The sequence below is a fragment of the Corapipo altera genome, unplaced genomic scaffold, assembly GCF_003945725.1.
Source record: "Corapipo altera isolate COAL_440 unplaced genomic scaffold, ASM394572v1 195, whole genome shotgun sequence".
Taxonomy (NCBI): Eukaryota; Metazoa; Chordata; class Aves; order Passeriformes; family Pipridae; genus Corapipo; species Corapipo altera.
In genome coordinates this window covers 385,288-404,391 of record NW_020885029.1, presented here as the reverse complement: position 1 = coordinate 404,391, position 19,104 = coordinate 385,288, and the positions used below count along the sequence as shown (strand labels likewise).

General features: G+C 36.3%; 1 long non-coding RNA gene across 1 annotated transcript; it reads left to right on the top strand.

The window, feature by feature from the left end:
* The first annotated feature begins 16,401 nt into the window (after window positions 1-16,401).
* LOC113959261 lies at window positions 16,402-18,741 on the top strand. Its single transcript, XR_003531752.1, has 3 exons — window positions 16,402-16,488; window positions 16,683-16,789; window positions 18,506-18,741. It is a non-coding gene; the product is annotated as an uncharacterized LOC113959261 (long non-coding RNA).
* Window positions 18,742-19,104: the final 363 nt, after the last annotated feature.

The following is a 19,104-nucleotide window of genomic DNA, read 5'->3' as shown; positions in this document are numbered from 1 at the left end:
GTGTTTCTGTAAATATTATATTTTCTAGCACGTGAAAAATCTTGGTATAAAAGAGAAGTATAAACACTAAAATCTATCAGTTATACATTCTTGTTCTCATGAAAGAAATGAAATTGTATAGATATGCACATCTCAGAAAAGCAAATCTGTCCTTTCAGAAGCCTAGAAGAATGTATCAGATAGAACTAAAATGCTTTTATATTACCATATTTTCCTGTATATAGCCTGCTACTCAGATAACCTGCACCTCTTTTTGAAAATAAATTCTCATACAACCCACGCCCTCAGATAACCTACAACCGTCTCCTCCTTTCCCTTCCAAGGCATCTATGTATCTTGCAAATTCCCCTGGAGGTTTCTTCTTGTGGTGGAAGGAAAACAGGGAAAGTAATAGAAGTGAAGAATATGATGGGCTTTAAAAGGAAAAAAGAATAATTTGTGGTGAATCAGAGGCTTAGGGAGGACTGGGAAAGAAGAAACTCTGAAAACTGTTTTTCACAATATTACTAGCACTTATGGACAACCCTAATTCTGAAAAAAAGTGGGACTTTTATTGCTTTCAACAGCTCATCTATGTTCTAGCACTTAAAAATACAGAACTTGCTTTCCAGCTACACTGTATTTTAAACTTCAGTCCCACTTTTAAACTTGAAGGTGAAACTGACCATCTAAGTACACTGTCATATTTCCTAAGGTAAAATCAAATAAAAAATCTGCTATAAATACTCAAAGAAGGTTGTTTGTTGGTAGTGTAGCTCACAGGTAAAAAGTAGACCATCCATTAACATGGAGCAGAGCATGTGCAAGGTCCAGTTCTATGACAACAGGCACTGCTGGAGGCAGAGGGGTTTTCTTACTAAGCAAAATTGCTTACACCTGGGAAATGGAGAGGTGTGGAGAACAGAAAAGAGATGAAGTGAAAAGAGAGAAGGAGAGAGAGAAAGAGACTGAGAAAGAAAGAAAAGAAAGAAAGAAAGAAAAAGAAAGAAAGAAAGAAAAAGAAAGAAAGAAAGAAAGAAAGAAAAAAAAAAGAAAACTTAATGAAATCATCAAGGTATGCAGTAAAACTAAGACATCCTGTGATGTTCTTCCCCATAACCTTTTTCCTATCCCTATGCACCTCCCATTATATTTCCATGTTATCAGTAGACCACAAGCAAACTGGGACTGGGCCAAGTAAGCTTTCGGTTTACACTATGCTTGTAAATATATATAATAATAAGACATAAAAGCAAGTACAAATTGATAAACATAATAAACCATAAGAAAAACAGCCTACAGGTTCTACCAAAATCTCTGAAAAGTAATGGGCACATCTTAAGTCTCTTCAAACCCAATTGAAGGTATTCACTATGTGGTTGAAACTAACCATTCTTTATGTACTGTCTCATGTCTGCTCTATTATGCAGTCTTACTGGTAAGCAAATGGTTTTTGTGAGACTAATAAAACTTTTTATCTTCCAGATACTAAATTTAATGGTGCACCATTCATAACCAATTCAGATCAATTCTAACCCCAGTAAAAGCAATCAGCTGTCTTTTGTAGGAGGACAGAGTTTGGCCTTTTCCTTTCTTTCCTTTCCACTTCAAAATAGAAGGTGGCATGGCTGTCCTGGTGCAGTCATGGTTTCTGGCTTGTTGCTAGCCTACTAATTTTATTTCAGGTACAGTAGAAATGCTTGACACAAACTTGAAACCAATGTGTCAATAATATCAAATATCTTAATGGATTTCAGAATTGGATCTCTAACATCTACAACATATACAGTGGTGTGGAGAAATCTAAGTGGTTCAAATGATACCAAGGCTAATGCAGTGATTTCAGTTATGCTCAGAAAGGTGACCATGGTTGCTCACAGTCACTCAAGATCTCTCATGTATGCTCAGCTTAAAACTATGTTGTCAGAATATTATACATTCTGATTAGCAGCACTTAATGCTGAATTTCTACATTTTCACATCCTCACAGTCCAGTTTCTAGATGCCAAAGTAGATCTCTTGTTCCAGCTGTGCAAATCTATAAACTACACTTGGACAACTTAAATTGCCTTTAATGGCAGTGTAATGTAATCAGTTCTATTGAAAATGAACAAGAAATCAAACAAACAAACAAGCAAACAAACCCCACGCCAAGCCCAATGTCTTTTAGGCACATTGGCTCTGTGTGGGTTAAATATTTTTCTTACTGATGCCAGAAGAGATTACAAAATAAATAAGGAATAGAAAGATTTCACTTTGATATCGCATATGTCATTAACTTGCTATAGAAAATAACTAAATGAAATTAAACTATATTGGTTTCACAATATAGTGCTGAATTTCTTTCTCAATATGAATATCCAGCTTATTACATTATGTAGTATTTCCTCTGTGTGTCTGCTGAAGAATCTCCAAGCAAGGATAATGCATCTGTACTCTTCATGGTATGAGAGAGTTTATTTCCAAGCTAATTATAAGCCATGCATTATCCACTTAGTCACCAGCAATACAGTTTTAATTATTATTTTGTAGTACTGCATTCATTGTGATGGCAAATGTTGCTTTTTCTATCATGATGGAAAGGTCTGGGCTGTGTGTGTAGGAAACTTCCATTATTCCACTGCAATTCAATGAAAAGCATCAGTGTCTTTGCACTCACTGTTTGAACTTTATTGTTTGAGAGTGTGTTCATGTGGATACGAGAATGACAGAAGACTAATTTTACTGTACTATCTTGGGAATACACCTACAAATACTGTAGGTGTTTTTTGCCTTGTGGTATCAATAACCCTGAATTAGGCATCTAGAAATTTCTTCCCAGACAGGGATTAATAACTTTTGAGTCCCCTATCCAGGATGAGTGCTCTTAATCGCGACACAATGGAGGATAAACAGGAGAGGGCAGGATAAACACAGTAACAATAACTAACAGATTTCTGCAATGGCTAGTAAATTGACTAGTAAAAGCTTTGACGCTGAAAAAATTGGCTAGGTGCTGACCAAGAAGCCATGAAACACCACATTCGGAATTTGCATGTCTTCCAAACTAACTTCTAGGTCTAGCTGTAGGACTGACACCTACAAAGTGACTTGGTTACTGCAAGGGCCTATGTCACAATGCCTGGGGGATATCACAACTGTAAGTTAAAATCCCTTGACCAGACCTGCATCTCTGCTAGTGGATATTTCTTCAAACTGTTCTGAAACAAGTAAAGTTCTGAGGATTAATATGTAAAATAAGAGACAAATTCACAGCAGAATTCATAAAAGTAAGAGTAATTAAGAAGGAACTGTCAGAGACAGCAAGTAGCAAATTCTGGGAACAAGTATGTGACTTAGCACACTGTCACTCTAGTCAGTACCTCCCTTCTTTTGAGTTTCCTAACTACTGTTCTTTTCCCTGCAGGCAGATAACCAAAACACCAAAGCAGGCCCTGATTGTCCCACTCTACCTCTGTGCTGGCTCGGCCTCACCCTGAGTATTGTGTGCGGTTTTGGGCACCACAATATAAAAAAGATATTAAGCTATTAGAAAGTGCCCAAAGGAGGGCAATGAAGATGGTGAAGGGTCCAGAGGGGAAGTGGAGCGGCTGAGGTCACTTGATCTGTTCAGTCTGGAGAAGAGGAGACTGGGGGGAGACCTCATTGCAGTCTATAACTTCCTTGTGAGGGGAAGAGTAGGGGTTGGTACTGATCTCTTTACTCTCATGACCAGTGACAGGACTTGAGGAAACAGCATGAAGCTGAGTCAGGGGAATTTTAGGTTAGATATCAGGAAAAAGCTTTTCACCCAGAGGGTGGTTAAGCAGTGGAACATGGTCCCCAGAGAAGTGGTCACAGTACCAAGCCTGTCATTTGTGGGGCTAGGAGCTGGACTTGATGATCCTGATGAGTCCCTTACAACTCAGCATATTCTATGCTTTCCAGAACTGAGTAGGAATAATTTATTTCTTTTATAATAATTCTATTGTAAAATATGTAATAGAAAAAGGAAAACCATAGCACAAGGCAAAATAACATGGGCTTACAGCACTCCACTCTCCTCTGTCATCTTATGAGAATTTATCAAAGATATCCTTAAAATTTTACATGTGTTATTTCCTTTCTATCCATGTATACAGAGGCTTTTTATATACACAAAGACTGCTGGTAGTTTTCCCTCTGCTCTTTTTTGCTTGGGATGAAACAACCCATGACTTCTTTTTTCATAGTACACATTTCCTTGAAATTGAGACAATCTGGTTGCAAACTATCTTGTCTAGTCTGTGTTTTACTAGTCTGCGCATGTCTTCTGTACATTACTCAATACTACACATGATATCTACCAAAGCTGTTTTTTTGCATTTCTGAGAAGAGTGAAGGGACTACTCCACATTATATTTTTTACAAGACAGTATTATATTTGTTTTTCTGCAACTATGTGACATTGATGAGTTAGATTTGGTTTCTTATCTTTATCTGATGCCTCAGACTCTTTTCCAGAGCTACTAATTAACCAGTCCTCCTCCATTCTGTCATTTCTGCTACAGATTTTCCAAAATGCATTGTTTCCCTTGTGCCCCTTCTGAACTGCACCTTGGTTGGGTTTTTCCTGTCACCTAATTTGCAAAAAAGAACTTTGAATTCTAAGACCATTCTCCAACGCAGTTAAAAATGTCTAGGAGATTGATTTCAATTTCATAATCAACAAGTACTTTCCACATAGATGCACTGGCTATTACATGAAATACAGTAACACAGGCAATGCTATATGCAGATGAAATACAGTATCACAAGTCTATCACAAAGAGAGGAAGTTCTTTTCCACTTTTCTTTGAGAGAGTTGTCAGGAAGTGGTAATTTTTTTACTTCTTGTGATGATTTGTGTGAAGTCCAATGTGATCTTCAGGTGACACAAATGGAATCTGGGATTAGAGTCTAAGCTACTGCAAGAGTGAAACACTTATGAACAGACCTCTATTCAGACCTTTCATGACCCGGCTTTGAAAATCTAGATATCTACTCTTCCTTCTCATCCCTTTTTGTATATTACAGATAGTGGTATTTCTTAAACTAGGCAATCAATATATAAAACATAATATTATGAGTTGAAGGGGATCCACAAGGATCATTGAGTCCAGCTCTTAAGTGAATGACCCATATGAGGATCAACCCACAGCCTTGATGTTATTAGCATCATGCTCTAACCAACTGCTAATACTAATACTTCTCCTTGTACTTTGATGTCTGTGTCTGCAGCTATGGTATTTACTAAGGATGTTGGTTATCCTGAAGGAAAAAAAAAAGCAAGGGTATCTAGTTTAATTATGAGCAGAGAGTTAATTTATTTGACCAGATATGCTGCACACCATTAATTATGTTATCGTGTGCAAATCCATGTTATTACATATTATTACTTCTAACAATTTACAGTGTACTAAGCTTCATATTTAAATATAACTCATCAATTCAACAGTAAGAACTTGTTTAAGCTACAAACACAATTTATATAAATACATATAATCATTAGGATTCATTAATAGAATAAGAGTTTCTGAACCATATGAAAATTAATATTAGCTGTCTCATGAAGATAATATCTGATGTGGAAGTATTGATGATTTTGTAAGGCTGTGTACTAAGATGAAATTCCTTTTAATTTTTAAATAACAGGATCAAATTTTTTCCTGAACTCTACCAAAGTCAATGGAGCTAACTCTATATACCTGAACATGGTAGAATTTCACTCCATTTGATGAAGAAATTTACATAAATAGGGATTCTACAGTGCTAGTCCAATATTATCATGGTAAATATTTCACTTACACTTTTTATGGTCAGAAGAAATTAACACTGTTAAAGTGTAAGGTAGGTATTCATATGCCCAATATACCAAGTAAACAAACATTGTTTTGAACAAAGTGAAATCCGAGGGTCTGCCACAGCTGGAAGTTTCTTTTTTCTGGTAAGTTCTTAAAATAAATATGAGAAAAGAAGCAGGATTTTGCTGTGACTGATAATGTATTTTTCTTGATGCACTGCTAAACATAGCAATTGGAGTTAATAGGTAACTCATACTCATCCCCTCTAGTGCTAATTATCAATGGAGGAAAGAAAATAACTAATTTAGACTGGTGTATTCATCTTACCAACCATTACTAGTAGAACAAAGATGCCTAATTCAATGAATTTTACAAAATAGCTGATGCCACACTCACCTCTGTGTTTTCTAAATACAATGATAAAGAAATATAGCACACATAAATATGAACAGTATGTAAATAGCAAATATGAACATTATGTAAATCTTAATATTGGAATAATAGATGTTGATTACTTGATCCCACTCCATAGCAGTAGCAGTGCCTTGGATGCTATAGTAACAAAATGTTGCAAATAAATAACTGAATCAGTTTCAATAGGATAGATTTTAAGGTGAGACCTGGGTATGAGATGTTAATTAAGATAAGCCCCCAAGTACCATCTGAGATTCTTATTTTGCCCAAAGGAACAAAATGTAAGCAATCCAAAGCCTTGTTCTATGACCTTTGCATACAGGCTACACAGTAATTACACCTTTACTTAAGTATGAACTTAACAGCTACAAATATCCTAACAATTCTGCAATTATTTTAAAGGAAGGAAACCTCAATCAATTTAGTGCTTTCAAGCAAGCACTTAAGCCACGTGTTAATTCAGTAACTTCACTTCTAAAAAAAGGATAAATCCTTCATAGGTCAGTATTTCTGCATCAATCACATTGCAGTGAAGCTGATGAGGCTAAATATCGAAAAGAAATAAGATTGTTCTGTAACTGGTATTAATTTATTCAAGCTAACTAGGTATTGTGCTCTTCCCTCAGCTTAATTTTGCCTTGGGAATGTCTTGATGGAGTTATTTGAAACCACAAAGGTTTAGTTGCCCCACCTCAATAATCTCATATACTCTAAATAAAACCCTTTCTACAGAAAAGCAGGCTTTAGATTCACAGGGAAATGTAGTTCGAAAGAGCTGAAAAGCAAAATGGGAAGGGGATTAATTATCACCATTCCAAATGTTAGGAATAGGTAAAAAAACCCTCACCCCATTATCTCTGGCATGACACATTTTCAAGTACTTATTTTACAAATAGGCTACCTAATTCAATTCAGCTTTGGTTCAGTTTTGTGCATATTGCCTTTTTCCATGAGAAACTTAGGGTCTAGGATGAAAAACAGTCTTTGAGTTATCACACTCAGTCATTTGCCCTGACTATCAACTCTATTATATAAAAAATTGACATAGCTCCCTCTCAAAATCAGTTTGATTTCTTTATCTCACTGCTCTAGGTAAAAATAATATTACTTGTCTTATGGTTAGAATTTCCTTTCTTATTTCTGGACTGTGTTAACTTATTGGCATTCTATATCCCAGACCTATTTTTTGAAATGATTGTAACTTTACTTAAATAATTATTTTCCTTTTTTTGTATTGATTGACACAAAATATTTATCAATGAGGGTATCTTTTCAACCTCCTTATTACTAGGTGGCATATCTTTTAGTTTTATGTAGATATTGCTTCTCATGACAATGGTAGTTGGAACTTGCCTAAACTTTTCCAGTTGGAATTCTTTGTCCTGAGCATGAATAATCACAGTTTTAAACATTATCCCAGATGAGACTGTATCCCAGCTTTGTCACATAATGTTAACATTTCTTCCACTCAAATGGATAAAATCCACACGTGTTTTAAAGTAACACTCGTCTTTTTTGCAACCATATTATGATTAGGTCATATCAAGAACATCTAGAAAATGAAGTTTAACTCTGTGTTGTTGAAAAGCACCTAATTTTGAATACTCACTTCCTGCCCTCCCAGATTTTTCTGCAGAATCTTCTTTGAGGCTGATGTCTCACAGCATTTTGTTCTCTGTATTCAGCCCCCAGATCAATTGTTGCTGCTGCCAGGGAATCAACTTGCATAGCTGTCCATTCATTCAGGACAACTTCTGGTAGGCCTTCCTGTAATGCCTGTAATCAGATCCTTAGCTACTTTACATGTCTTGGATTTTCCATCCTCTCCAGTAGTTCTGTTTCTTTTTTTTTTTTTTTTTTTGTCTTTTAAAAGCTACAAAAGGGTCACCAGGTTCATATCTGGAAAATATGACTTATTTTAGCAAAAAGGCTTGGGAATATCTGTCTCTCATGAATCAGTATTTTATTTGATTCTGGTCCAATTTCCTTTTTACATCCATAGTTTAACTCCCTGTTCCTTAAAATTTCTTAAACTCATACACTTTCTGACAGTAAAATCTCAGATCTAGCATTGCAAAGCTCTCCTCCACCCAAAGGATAACATAAAAAAGAACATAGAAAAATATCTTACTCCTTTAAACCTTTCTCTACTTTTTTCCTGTGAAACATAATTGATCTTATCTATTACACGAATTCTTCCTTTTTTGCAAGGTAGGTCACGATGTTTTTGTTGTGCAACGCTAACACAAAGTATTTGAGAAAAGTGTGCCCTTGTATATTCCTGTACTAGCTAAGATTGTTATTCATTATGCTTACATTACTTGTACTATAACATTTCAGATTCTGAAAAATTGTTCTCATTTCTCTGTAGAGGTTCCCTTTTTTTCCCCTCTCCCTTTTTCTTTTCTTTTTTTTTTTTTTTTTACAGTGCCCTACAAACATCAGTTTCACCTATTGAAATATGAAATATTGTTTTGCCAAAATAACAATAACAAAAGGACATAATTTGGAAGTAAATTCAGATCAACATGTATCACTTCTTACTGCAGCCTTCGTCTGAGATGGAAAACAATGAGTTCCTGCAATCAGCATCAGATGAGTATTCTTGGCAGATTTGGTAACTGCTCTGTCATACTAAGCTTCCCATTCTGGCTTAGAATTTATCAACGTTTTCTTTTCTTCCTCCTAGAAATTCCTGGCAGACGCAAACTCTAGACCTGTTGCTGTGACTCAGTGCTGATACATAACTCTGAAAGATTTCCCATGACAGTTTGCTGATAAAAATATGTCAATGCTTGGCTGTATTGTCCGTAAAATACAGTCAGAAATGATAGCAAATGGAATTTTATTCACTTTGTAAAGAAAAAATATTTTAATATACTTACTGCTTACAATATTTAATGATATCTTGACCGGAGAGAACATTTTATTTAAATTTAAAAGTTATTATTATTGTTTTTACTATTGCTTTTGTAGTTATTTTCCTGCAACTTGATATCCTAGTTGTTATAGAAACTATGAACTAAAAACATTATGCAAAAGTTTTGTCTGTTATTCTCATCAGTTTTTGTTTAAACTGTATAATAATATTTGGAGAGAGAACCACGTCAGAATAGTAATATTTAATGAAAGTATTCTAATTTTCATTGGTAGATGAAATCTATTTTCTTTCTATTATTAGAAATATTGAATTGATAAGTAAGTCTGGCTGTAGTCAAGCTTTCTAATCTGCAGCAATGATCACAATCATTAGTATCTAGCGCTTCATAAATACTTCTTTAAGATACTATTTGATATACCATATAGTCTTGTGGGAAACAATCGGGATACTACTGCTTCAAAAACAGCTAAGTGTATTACAATAAATTTGCTTTCTCTGGGATGCTGAATTGGAAGCCTATGAGATGCTGAATAAGAAAACTGATACCACTGCTTATCTGTCCAAAAGCTAGTGGTGTTAGGAAGCCCAGTAATTGAAAAATGGATAGCACTGATATTTGAACCTTTTTATATAACCTTTGAAGTGTAAGCCTTTTGGGGAATAAATTGCTTTTTGTAGCAAGAACAATGTCAGATCCCATATTTAGAAACCATGCACTTAATTCATTTTCAGACAGAGAAACTCATGTTGTCTTGTTGGGAAAAACATTGTAAAATGGATTAAGCTTCACCCTGGAGAGATGATAACCTAATATAAATAACTGCAGGCTGATCTTTATTAGTTACTGAACAAATATTGCCAAATAGGACAGGCGACCTTCAATGATGATTGATCTAGGATAAGTCATCAACAGCCTTGTCTCCAGAGAGTAACTTTGGGGCATTTTGGAATTGTACAGCTCTTCTTATTTCAGGGTTGGCACTAACACTGAGTAAGAATAAGTACATCTTCTTTAATAGCAAGGTCTAAAGCTAATCTGGTGGCAGAGTAATGACAACTTATTCTAGAGTGGGCAACTGCTAAGTATCTGCTAGAACTAATCAAACAGGATTGGGTCTTTGTTGGAGACCTGAATCAGCCACAGCTTCACATGTACACAAGAGACAGCCTAAACCCTGCTTTTTAGAACCCCTGTAAGTATGAATGATTTTTATTTTTTTAAAATCTGACACTAGATAAATGAAGAGTTATCATTATCTAGATGTCTACATACTCCAGTGCACCACAACTGGCATCCCATCAATTGAAATACCATTGATTCGTTCTGTAACTGGTTTTTCTAAAGATTTTTTTTACATTCTTTTCTCAGATTTTCGTTTTTACACAGGAAGTAAAATTTCCCGGTTTTGAAAAGCAAACCTCAGAATACAGTTGCAGCTGTCTTAATTTGAAAAGCTATTGCAGTTAAGTGAGGATCAGTAAGAAGTCACATCAACAGTCTTTAATTATATTTGTTGTAATAATTATAAACTTATAAACAATATTGATACTATGAAGAATTAACACAAAACACTATTTGAGAACTCTTATTAAAGAACTATACTGATTTTACATGGAGATGAATGAAAAAATAAAAGAGTAAACATTTAGCAGTGGAACTGTGGAGCACATGGCATGTGCTATAATATCAAAACAACAAATCTTGAGTATTAGCTACACAAAGACAGAAAATATTGGGGATTTAGTTTTATCACACGAGTGCTTTCAATATTTGCAACAAAGTATGCACAACTTATCTGTACAAAAGACGTTTTGAAACCTGATGATCTCTGGTCAGCTGACGCATTAATATACAACCTTCAATAGACTGTGGTTTTCTATATACTGAGGATTAATTTAAAGGCAGAGAGTTGTATTCTTAGGAATCCTTTCTTATGGTAGTGGATTTGATAGTTGGGAGAAGGAAAAATTGGAATTATTAGCTCTAATTATAAAGTATCTCTTTATAAAAGTAATGCTCCCTCCTGTACTCTTGAAGTACTCTTTGCTTGCACAGCACTAGGCATGTCCATGGTTTTGGGCAGCTGGTGAGTAGCAGCAACAAATTGATTTTTCAGAAAGTAGTATGGTACTGATCTTGGAGCCTTTGTGTCACCTTCTCTTTTAATTTGAATACTTTGATTGTGTTTCAGTGAATGAAGACCAATTTCATTACATTCCGGCACCAACATTTGCGGCTTATTTCTTTCCATTAATTATCCTCTTAATACTTTTCTACCTTGCTCAGGTGATTTTGTCTGTGATTTTTTTTTTATCCTTTGTGAAACAACTATTTTTCTTTTTAGATTTTAAAAGTAATAGGGAAGACTTTACTTCTTGCTGTTTTTAAAACCAAGATTTTTCTTCATATTCTGATATAAAATAGTGTAAGAACCTTACATGTAAAACATTACATGTTTTTCTTATGTAATGTATAAGTTATCTTCAGAAAATATAACAACAGAAAGACAAGATTTTTTACCTGGTGGTAATAAAGAAAAATATTTCCAGCAGAATTTATTACTTTTAATGTTAAAAAAAATCCCCAGGAATTAGGAATTCTGGATTAAATAATTTAATAATATAACCTCTGGTGTCAGATTCATTGCCAGTGTTATTCCACCAATTAATTTATCGATCTCTACAAAACAACTATAACTGAAACTATTTTCTAGGTTAAAGAAACAGTTTGAGGGATTTTGCATCTGTTTTTGTTATTTTGGGAAGAGACCTTTAAAATCTCCAAATCTGTTTACGTAATTTCTCCTCAATCCAGTATTTTGTCAATGTCTTCCTTTATAAATAGTCAACCCACTGATTTTTATTAGTATCCTTTTTTGCTTTTGCATGCACTGCTTTATATTCCATGTTGTCTTTTGTATACCAGTACTATCAATGCTCTTCGACATTTTCTTCATGTTTTAGACATGGGTGTGCTGTACAAATCTCTCACTGTGTTTGCTTGCTTCTTCAAGAACTGTTATTGTGAAGTTAGTGAAAAAGGTCAGGGTGATTATTTAGTGGGAAAAATCGAATCTGCTGGAACTTTATTGCTTTCCTCTAAGAAATCTGACTTATTTATGACATAAGGTATTTTAAGGCACCTGATAGGACTTACTTCTTTTTTTATGATACTCCTGCCTTTGTGTAAAATTGTGCTATAAATGATATTGACAGTGTCATACAGTACTACTGTATTGTTTTTAAGTTGCATTGTTTCAGCAATTTATAGTCAAACAAACCAAAGTCATGACTGTCTGCCCTACTTACAAAATTGTAGAGACTTGTCTTAAATTTTTCAATATATGTTAGGGAAACTTCTAGCAGAGGAAAGTTTAGCATAGCTCAAGGAAAGATGTACTATTTCTTTTGGCTTGAATCCATAGCTCTTAAAATAGATGTAATATAGACAGGTGTGCAACTATGTAGGGATAATCCTATGATTGGGATACTTTTCTTAATGGATTTAGTAGACAAGTCCATTGGAAACACTATACCAAAGAGTTGCCTGACAAGTGCATTAAACTAGATACGCTTCTCAAAATAGGAGATGAGATCATCCCAATTGTCCATACAGTAAGACATATTAAATACAAAGTTGAGGCTGGTTCTCTGACCCCAAAAGAAATAATCAAGTCGCAGCTACTTGTAGGTTACTGGAAAGGCTAATTGGAGGCAGTAATGAGATGAAAGAGTCCTTTAAGACTCTGTTGGTCAGAATTATCTTCAGATTCTCTTCTCAAACTGGATTCTTTTTTAACCTGTAATACCAAAATTGATGAAGAACTTCTGTGTATCCCTCTAAGGTAGACAAGTCAGCTTTCTCCCTTGTGTTTGCACCTGTCTCAAAAGCCTTTCATATTACAACCCCAGGTTTTTAACCCCCATAACAGATCCTTAAGCAAACTGTCCAGAGATTTGATAAATTTGCTTTTGCTTTCGCTTTCGATGATTATTGATATTCAATAGTACCCAGTTTGAGAACTTCCTTAGCTTACAGTCCATCATACTCTTGAATGCCCTGTATCTCTTAATCTGGAAAAAAAATCTCCACCAAGTTTTACAAAACCATGGAAAGATTTCATGCTCAAAAAGGACCATGCAGGCTACTCTCCTTATGACTGAGTGATCTCTTTTAAGCATTCTTCAAAGTTGATTGCTTAGAGAATTATTTTTTCATATGTTGGTCTTCTGGTTAATTCCACCACCATTGTTTAAATCAAGATAAATACACTTTCAAAGGCAATGTATTTTTGCATAAGTGAAAATAAGACTTCTAAATGGTTTTTGTTTGTGGGGGTTTTTTTTGTTTTTTTAGAAGTGGATAGGTTTCTTTTAACTTTTTTAAGTGATTGAAAATACATGAAGCATTCCATGTTTACTACTATTCAATATCTTCAAGACAAAATTTGTTATGTTTTCCTTATAAACAACCGGGAACTTTTCAACCACCAAGCCTACAGGAAGAGCTTGTGATCCAAACATTTAGCTGGTTTTACATATAATGACTGATACTCGCTTTTTTGCAAATCAGACACTCTGCCTATGCAAAGGTGTGGGCTCACTGGGACAATTATAGCCTTTAGAGCAGCCTTGGGTGCATGCTGAGTATGGTGTGATGAGGAAGACACCACACTATTTAACAATTTGTTCATTTTTATATCACTACTGCCACTATATCCAATCCCATATCCTTCTGTTTTTAGTGATACTGCATTGGATTATATAGACTTATTTGTCTAAAAATTTCCTTCTGCCTAATGTTATTATAAGTGGAATCCAAAAATAAACAGGCCTAATCACTATTCTTTTACCACTGCACTTTTAGGTTTGTTCTAACCAGTGCTAGAGAGAGCTGAGACTTCAGGAATAATTGAGAAAAATGTGCAAGATACTTCTGCAAGATACAAAACCTATTTTGAAGAGGTTTTAAAGAAGACAACAAAAATTGGCCAGGTAAGTGTTAAGTAGCTATCAGTTGTGTGCAGAAAACAGTGTGTTGAGCTCTGTTTCCTATGGTCATTTGCAAGATAGTACAGACAGATTTTGGATTCTGAAAACTACCACTATACTGTAGAGCTGTGAGAGAATGGGGATTCACAGCATCTCAAAGGAGAACCTCCGAGCCTGATGGAATTACACCCTACAAGTTAGTTATGCTATGCTGGATATGGCTTTTTATATAGGCATCTAACCTGAACATTATGGCTTTTCTATAAAATTGCCGGTTTCATAATTCCACTTTTATTTTTCTAAGGATGGAAGAGAATGAGTTATTTAATATTAAAATGTAGCTTCTCTGCATGCTAAGCTTAATTGACTCAGCACTAATTATTATAACTGGATTATTGGCTCAATAATAATTTTTGAAGGGGTAGCTGCATAAATGCTTGATCATCTTTTCAAGCCATTAAACACTCTGGGCATCAGCCTCTTAACAGTAATTCTGACATGTTTATCTCAGCTGGGTTTGTAATTCTTCTTTGTTCAGGGTTTGTGATCTGTATATACAGTAGATTTGGAAAAAAAAACCCACACAACAAAACCCCAACAAAATGATATCACCTTCTAATTGAATAAATAAATAAATAAATAAAACCAGACTATTCCAGCACAAGATAAACCTCAGTGACTAACAAATAAAATTTTCTCCTTAAAAAGCAATTATGCTTTTGTCCATTAAGTCTGGACACCTGGAGTAAATATTTGTTCCAGATTTGCAGGTACCTTATTACATTTATATTTAAAGGTTAGATACAACAGTTCCTCTTGGTTACCCTTCATATAATTAACCTAAGTACTTCCAAACTTGATTTATAAAGAAAGTATCTCATGCAGCCCACACCCTGAAACCTGCTAATTCTGTGAATAAGTCAATTCTGTGAATAAGTCTTAAAATTCCAGATGACAGTTACCTATGAATGCTTCCTGGCTGCAGAAACCTATTGAATTATCCTCGACTCCTTTATTATTATTATTTAAGATTACACACACTTGGTCCCTCCACAAGCAGTTAAACAATAGTTAGAGTCTGATCATTTACGCCTAAACCCATTAGGACAAATTCGTGCTGTACTTTTTCTATACACACACTGCGCCCTTCCTTAAGGCATGGGATGGAGGGATCAGACCTCCTGTCTCCGCCACCGGAACGAAGCAATAATTCCGGACCCAGCAAGAGTGGAGCCAGTCTCCCTCCCCGGCCCCTCCGACCCGAGGAAAAAGTTCAGCTGTTCTTCTCGGCGGTGCTGTCTGGCCCGGGGCAGGGGGCAGCCAAGCCCGGCCCGGCCGGGGTTGCCCATCCCGCCGCCAAGGAATGCCATCCCGTAGCTCCAGCGCTGCGCCGAGCCGAGCAGCGCCGAGCCTAGCCAGCAGTGGCATAATCTACTAATGGCTTCTTTTCATTTCAGCCCTCCCTGAGAGACTCAGTGGCAGATTGTAGACTCAATTACTCTCATGTCAGGTGATTATCCTAGGTCTTAATGTAATCTTCCATTCACACATACCATATTTCAATTACGGCAGCTATGAAACAAGCTGTGTATTCAAATCACCAATCACCTTATCACTGCTGAACAATGTCAACTGTAAAAAACGCCAGCTGAAGGCAATTACACATGTGTTGAGAACCGATTATGATTACTCTCTGTGGTATTTGTGATGAGCTGGGGAATGTTCTGAAAATTTAATTTAATGACAATATGCTTGCTGTACAATCCATAATACCTCCTGAATCCAGCATGGGGCTATTAAAACTGATAGGAGCATATTATCACCGAACTGAAAAGCTGGGTTGGGATGGTTGCTGGATGTCTCTTCAGGGAATGATAGGTAATTTCTCCACATATTTCTAACGGCTAAGGCAGACAGCTTCCAGTTCCAGCTGCACTCTGAAGGTGGTCCCTTCCCCTCCCTCCTCTCTCTCGGAGCTGAGTTAAGGAGTTTTACTGTAGCCGCTGCAGAGGGACGGGGAGGCGAGTGGAAGAGGGGTGTGAGGGACATTGCCTCAGGGACCCCGGGGCACAGCGCCGTTTCCCCTTGGGCATTTTCTTGACCTCGTTAAACCTTTTCTCGGATTTTTTTTTTTTTTTAAACTTTCCTCTCGTTTTGACACCCTCTCTGCACAGCCATGCAGATTTAACAACAGGAGGAGGAGATACAAGTGCCCCTCACAAAATGAATCCCTCCAGGCTCCCGGAAGGGAGCAGCAACACCCCCCGCGCCGTCCTGCGGGGTCGCCCGTTGCTAGGCAACAACCCCGGCCAGAGGAGCGCTTGGCCCCAAATACCCCAAACGTGTGTATGCACATAAGGAAGGTGCAGTTGTAATTGTGCGGCTCTCCGGCCTGTCTGGCACGGCCCTTGCTTCCAACAGGTAGCCAGGCTGGAGGGCACACCAGGCAGGAATCCCGCCGCCTCCTCTGGGCACCGCCAGTGCAGCGCTGCTCGCAGGGATGAGGAGGAAATCCAGGGCCCTGGGTGTCCGGGGTGGGCGCTGGTGTACAACGCTATTGCTATTTATTGATCTGAATTGGTGCGATTCTAGATTAGCCTTGCAATTCATTTCAGAAAGCTGACAATCTCCGCTGCCTGGGCGAAACACAAAGGTCTCCCGTTCTTCCAAGGCTCCGGCCGATAACGCTGCGCTGGGGAATTGTGCGAACTCTGTGGCTCCGGTGTATTGTCTCGCTCTTCTTTCAAGGGCTGCGTTATGAACTCAGGACCCTTCAAACAAAACACGTCATCTCCAATGCTGAATCGAAAATCCCGTTTAACTTGAAACACGCAATGCCATTCACCTACATAAAAAAACCCCCCAGTTTTCAATGAATATATGCTACAGAGATTTATTTATCTGCACTAATATTTCATATACAGTGCATTAATTTTTGTAAACAGGTTGATTTTATTCAGCAGATAAACCTATTGTGGTAATTTTTCCTTCATTGTATACAGGAATTTTATCGTGGATTTATTACTCTGAAAGCATTTATTTAAGTGGAATTCTGCAGCACACATGCTTTTTAAGCCTGGAAAACATATAGTTATCACATTGTCCCAGACCTAGACGTTTATAAGAATGAGGCTTACCTGATTTTTTTTTTTATTATTATTTTATTTTTTTTAGGTTACTCTTTCACACAGTGACAAGTATCCTGTCTCAATTGTCTTTTGCTTATGTCTGCTGTACAGGCACTAGGACAAGAATATCTGACCAGATCCATAAGGGAGAAGATGCTGTAGTATCTTTTTTCTTTTGGATACTTACCTATGTGTTTGAATAGAACAGGAATGTCAAACATAAGGCCAGAAAGGAAATAAATAAGGTTGATAAAAATGACATAAATCAGAAAAGTCAGAGCAAGCAACTAGTAACATTTAAACAGTATACTTAAATTATTTGAGTCTATTTGGAAAAACAGTTTCTGTTGTTAAAGAGATTTTAATAGTAAAACTTAGATTTTAAAAAGCCAGTTCTGAAAAAGAAAAAAGGTATAAATAAAGGTGATGAAGAAAAGACCAAATCACAGGCAAAAAATATGCTAGCAAAACAAGCAAGGGCTTAGGAAACTTATGCTTTTGGGTACATGCCAGCTTTTGGGTACACGAAAGTAAACTATCTACTAGACACTACAGGATTTTTTTACAGTATGTACATGATGATCATGTAACACAATCTGGTGAATAATGTTATTATAGTAACAGTAGTAGTAACAATGTCAATATTAACAGCAGTGATAGCAATAACAAAAAAAAATGGTGAAACCAAAACAGAACCCAATGGGGTAAATTAATAAGGAGCCTAAGATTCAAACCAGCTGTTTCTCCAAAGGACAGAAGTGGTGCATCTTCATTCTGGGTTAGTCTACAGCTAAGGAATCACTGATCTGTGAGCAGTCGGAATCTGAATTCCAGTTGGAAGCAGACACTTCAGGGCATCTCTGCTTTTTGCTCCAGGAATACAGAATTCACATCACATGTGTCTGGCGCTGACAAGGAAAGCTTTCCTTTTACATGTAGTAGAAAGGCAGCATGCAAGCTGATTTGTGACATTCCTCTTCGTATCTCATTGTGAAGAGAAAGCCAAGAAATAAAGAAAAAACCCTTGTTTCCTATTAATTATGTTATTAATTGAATTTATATTGTTACTGGCATGTTTCTTGCATGAAGGGAACAATATTCTATCAATAAGGGAGATACAGCACAATGGCATAGCTCCAAACTTTTTTCCAGTTACCAGATCACTGTCTGATTTACATTACATATAAAGAACTGCATCCCAGCATCATCTAGATTCCTTCTTAATCAGAGTGCCGGTTTTTTGTGTGGTTGTGGTTTGGGTTTTTCCCTTCCTAATTTTTTTCCACTTTTTCATTTTTTTTTTTTCCTAGGAAAGCTGTTGAAAGTCCATGAGGAAATACCTCCATCCACCTTACACATACTGTGTATACATACATTTACTATAAACACAAATGGGCACATAAAAACTATAAAATCACGCTAAAAAAGAACTAAAAAATTGCTCTTTGCCCCCAAATCTGTAATTCAGGACAACTGAAATTTCTCCTTAAGTTGAAGACAGCATCAGCTGAGCAAAGTTGCCATGACAGAGATCAAGCAAAATGTTATTAGGTAAATACCCAACACAGTGAAGGGCTTTATTGATTTTTCAGCAAAATGAAGTTACTGTACTTATTTTAAAGATCAATTTTATCACCTGAGCTTAGGTATGTTGGACTTCAAACAAAGAAAGAAAGAGGGCAATCCTTTATAACCTCCTCTGTGACCCTAAACAGCCAGAAAACCAAAAGGCAAGCTTATTTTGTTAGCTGAATTACATTTCTTTTTTCTTTCTTTGATTGTTCTTAAATATAATTATCTGCCAAAAAAAATAAGCTATCTGATTACAAATTGTGCTATTTTTACTGCCCAAGGCAGTTGTTAATTTTTGCCATAGGTCAGACAGGATAATGCCCTAAAGAACTAAGAC